This window comes from Panulirus ornatus, chromosome 70, assembly GCF_036320965.1.
Source record: "Panulirus ornatus isolate Po-2019 chromosome 70, ASM3632096v1, whole genome shotgun sequence".
In the NCBI taxonomy this organism is placed as follows: domain Eukaryota; kingdom Metazoa; phylum Arthropoda; class Malacostraca; order Decapoda; family Palinuridae; genus Panulirus; species Panulirus ornatus.
The window spans coordinates 9,503,352-9,508,542 of record NC_092293.1 but is presented as its reverse complement, the minus strand read 5'-3'; positions in this window follow the sequence as shown (position 1 = coordinate 9,508,542).

Sequence of the window (5,191 nt, the reverse complement as noted above, 5' to 3'; positions counted from 1 at the left end):
AGTGATCGTGATGAACGTTACGAAGATCAGGCAAACTATGAGGCTCATTATTCCTACATCAAATGTAATAATGTCAATCATTCCAGTAATCTTACCATAATTGACCTCTTCCATCTAGGCAGCCTCCCTCCCTGCCTCTTATCTTCTCCAGAACAAACCTGGTTCATTCTTGTGAGAGACGATAGTGTTTACTAAACTCTTCCTGTGACCAACATGTAAATGGTGTGACTGACCACCACACCTTACCTCACCTACTTCCTCCACCTGATCAATCTGCATCACTCCTTCCATTGCTCACTTCCATAATAGAATTAACGTTTCTACTACAAATGACAAGATTCACTTGGCCATGTTTGTTAACATCAGAGCAATAATCTTGAAGACCGACCATTCCTCACTATTGACCTTTAAGGCAGGAATCATTATTTTCCTCAAACTATCAATTGCTATTTATGTGAGGTCGGTCGACTGTGGCTCCGGAGGGGTAAGCGACAACACAAACTCTGGTGGAGTTCCAGTAATGATGTTACTGAGTCAGTCGGGCACACACCACTGTGGTACACCTGCTGATATTTTGTTTGTCTTAACTAAGTCGATAAGTGGAAAACTGAGCAGCAGTTTACTTGCTTAGCTTGTGTACTTGTTGCTGGATTGTTGATGACGTTCACAATAACAGGTATAGGACTGGTCTTATATCTCTGTGTTCCAGCTGTGATTGGTACAAGTCGAGTGTACTGACGAACGGCGGTGCGGGGGGATGAGGAGAGAGAGAGAGAGAGAGAGAGAGAGAGAGAGAGAGAGAGAGAGAGAGAGAGAGAGAGAGAGAGAGAGAGAGAGAGAGAGAGAGAGAGAGAGAGAGAGAGAGGTCATTGTGCCGGGGGTGAAGGTGATGGTGGGCAGGGGGTTAGCTGGTGGTGTTGGTGGGGTGGACGTGGTCAGCCAGATGAGCACATCTTGGTAGGTGGTGTGAGATGGACCCAGGAGGATTGTGTGTGTTGTGTTCTGTATTGTGTCCAGCTGGTGCCTGTGTGTGTGTGTGTGTGGCTCTAGTTAGTCAGGAGGACCTGGCTGGGGCGCGGCTCAGGTACAATAAATATGGTATAGACATTCCTGAGTTTGAACAGTGATGTCAGTCGGCGGTGAAGGTAGAGACAGTATGAGGAAGATTTGATGATAGAGTGAATGTGTTGAAAATGAAATGTCTGAGGACAACATGTGGTGTGACGCGGGTTGATCCAGTAAGTAATGATAGGGTAAGAGAGATGTGTGATGATAAATAGAGCATGGTTGACAGAGCTGAAGAAGGTGTACTGAAATGGTTTAGACATTTGGAGAGAATGAGTGAGGGGAGGTTAAAGGAGGATACATGTGTCAGAAGTGTAGGGGACAAGAATAGGGCGACCATATTGGAGATGGATGGAGGAAGTGAACAAGAGTTTGAGTGATCAGGGCCTGAATATGTTCAAGGTCACGTGAGAGGCGTGTATAGGATAAAGTGAACTGGGGCGATGTGATTTACAGGGGACGACCTGCTATCAGTGAACTGAAGCAGGACATATGAATCAAATGGGGTAAACCACGGACAGGGTTGTAGGGCCTGGTTGTGGACTATGGGCTGTGTTTTCGTTGCATTACATATGACAGGTAAGGAATGTATGTGAGGGTATGAAGCATTATCTTATGTTCCTGGTGCTATCTCGATACTGTGGACAACGGTGAACAGAACATCGTAGACACAGAGTTTAAAAGGCCATATTATGAATGGTAGCCAGGGAATGAATGGCCCAGGAAATGGAAGCATTTAAAAGTTCGCGTTAAGTGATGGACTTCAATAGAATGTACAAACTTCCTTTCCAGTAACTGAACTAAAGCTTATGTTTATTTTCAGAGACGGAGTTTGATGGTTCATTATATAAAGACAGACTTCAAAGGATATCGTTGAATTAAGTGACTATAATTTTTTTCAATTAAATGAGACATTTCCTAAAACAGCTGCAATTTGACGGAGTTTAAAAGTTCGCAGATGTTTGAGAGAATTTTAAAGTTATTGACGGGATCAAAAGTTTGAGTTTCAATGACGCTTTGCACAAATTTTCGTTTAAATGACATACTTTTAAGGTTTGTCTTTATATAACGTAGTTTAAAAGTCTCTGATCAAATAACGCAGCTGAAATGATAACGCTCGAATACTAAATGTTCCTGAATAAATGACGGAGTTGAATGGATGGATTTTAAGTTCGCGTTTGTGGGAGTAATTTTCAAAGATTGTGTTTAAATGTCAGAGTTTAAATGTTGGTATCTACCAGGTTGACCAGATGGCGGTAGTGTGTAGACACAGCCATACCAGGTCGTATTTATCATCATTAAAGTCACCTTCCTTACTTACTTATGGCGGCGATGAAATTCACTGGTTCTTGATTGTGCACCAATTAACCTATCAGATAATGGTACAATGTTTGCCTGGTGTTGCATATATCACGTCTGTTGTTGAAACACAAGAATGCCAGGTGACTTTGGGAGTGGATGATAATGTAAAGATCAATATAAATGTGGGAAATCTTGAACCGCCATCACCAGACACAACACATGTTTGGATCTGGCGGGGGGAGGGACTTGCCTGTGACGTCACGATGCCCCGCCTCCAGCCTGGCGCCGCTCTGTGTGTGTGTGTGTGTGTGTGTGTGTGTGTGTGTGTGTGATTAGTATTTATGTATTACGGGAGAGAGTTGTACACTCGTGTTGTCCCGTCCCTTAACCTTTACTATGTATGCTCACACACACACCACACACACACACACACACACACACACACACATAACTTAGGATTTTATCCAGTATTTTCTTTAGACATATACCTTGTACGTTGATTAGAAAAGATGAGGAAAAAACTGTAAAACATATACATATATTTCCACACGTGTAGATATATGTTATGCATTGAGATGTGGAGAAAGAATTTCTTATATATTAACAAACGTGATTGAGGACTTAAAGAATCTGGTACAAACATAATGGTTATTGTGATAAATGATTTATTTATGGTAAATATGTATTGTGTTGCATTATAATGGTTGTTCAGAACCAAGGTCTGTAAGCCAGAATCCTTAAGACATGATAAAAACGTTTTAAAAACACAAACATTTATGATCATAAGGAACAGATTACATTAGCATGTTTGTATCTAACAGAAAATCAATTATAAGAGAGACCATTTAAGGCAGGAATATTTCATCTCTTAATAAAACATCTACATCTACGTCTGTTTTCCTTCATCATTTCTTATGTTCACTTGTGATAAATGTCTTTTATCTAACAAAAATTCTGTCTAGGTATTTGATTAATGTTCTCCAACGACGCGTTGTATAACTCTTCGTTAGTGAAGTTCATTTCGTGTAATGGATCATGCATTACAAAGTTGTGTCTATCCACACAAGTGTTACACGTCCCAGGTAAAGATATATTCTAGAGATAGTGTATATCTAACATATATATGTGTTTTATAGATATGTGTAAAAAGTTTTCCTGAGGGACAATACCTAAGACTTTCGTATTAAAGTTGATCAGTTGTAAGTGATCAAGCATTACAAAGGTGTGTCCATTACCACATGTGCTACTGATCCCGGGTAAAGGTATTTCATCATCTTTGTATCTTTAACCTTTCTAGTTATAGATGTTTCATCCCTGATTCCATCCTCACAATGGATGTATGTGGTTTGTATTGTCTTTATCCTTAACATATTAACCAGTTGAAGTGGAGAACTTTCTTCTGAGCCTAGCCACTCTACTCTGTCTTCCATATGCTATCTAAGAGGTGTTACCGGATTCCGCCTATATGTGTTTACGCTGAGAGTAACAAGTTACTTCCGGACGGCTTTTCCTTTTATTACTTTTGATGACTTGAAAATTTTGTGTAACATAATTGAATTTGTGATATTAATGAGATAGTTGAAATTCGCATATCATATTCTTTATTTGTTATTTAATGATCTTTAGTTAATCAGACTTAATTGTTTGTGTCTTGCTGATTTTGACATACATTTTCTCTGAAAAATACTTTGATCTGATTCGTATTGAACATTTAAAAGAAAAACATTGATGATTTTCTCATTAGTGTTCACAAAAGCAAAAAAAAACAAGTCTCTTTTTCAAAGTATACTTAATGGACTTTACTAAAGTTTTGAAGAATATAAACTCATAACTTGTTTAAGACCTTCTAAACCTTGTGCTGGTAATAACTACATCACTTTTCTGTAGGCAATATCGTTTTAATACGTAAAACCCGGATAAAAAGCTTGTAATATAAAATTTGATGGTATTATGTTTAGGTTGTTGAAGATATTACTGATTTCTACATGTAAAACATTTATGTTATCTGCAAAATAGAAATCTTTATGTTAGATATGTTAATTCTACCGGTTTCACGTTACATACATTTCTGTACCCTGTACTCCAGAAAAGTTATGGGATTTTATTTCTTATTGTATAAGATAATTTGCTTAAAATGAATGTCCCACGTACTTTCTACAGAAATCCATAGGAATGTACTTGATCACGCGCAAAATTGTGATCCTTTCCAATATATATATCAATATATATATATATATATATATATATATATATATATATATATATATATATATATATATATATATATATATATATATTGTTACGAATTCAACACTTATTCAGGCAAGGTCGCCAGTAACATATGTTACAAATACTATTGTTCCTTGTCTTGCAAGGACGTTATAGATTTGTCAAGTTGCACAACTCAGGATAACACAATAATAAAGTTATGGGATTGAATTAAAGACCAGCATTACATTAAATCTACTTATAATGAAAGAATTCAAGTGTACAAAGATAGGCACATAAATCAAGCATGAAACATTACGTTAACACTGAACAAAAGAGTTAACATTGAACTTGAGATAACATTCGTACATGACTTAACATTCCAGATAAGATTTCAAGCCAGGAGTTCTCTTTCCTCTAAGGCAGTTCTTCGATAACATTACACTGATAATTATAACGGACTTACAGCACAACTCTTGGGTAATGGGCTTATTACTCAGCAGGGCTTACAGGCTTACAACACAGCAGGACCTACAGCAGGGGTGGACCACTTACCTCGCTGGGCTAGAAAGAGAGAGACTCAGCGGGTGTCATGGGTATATAAGCGTTCCCTGCT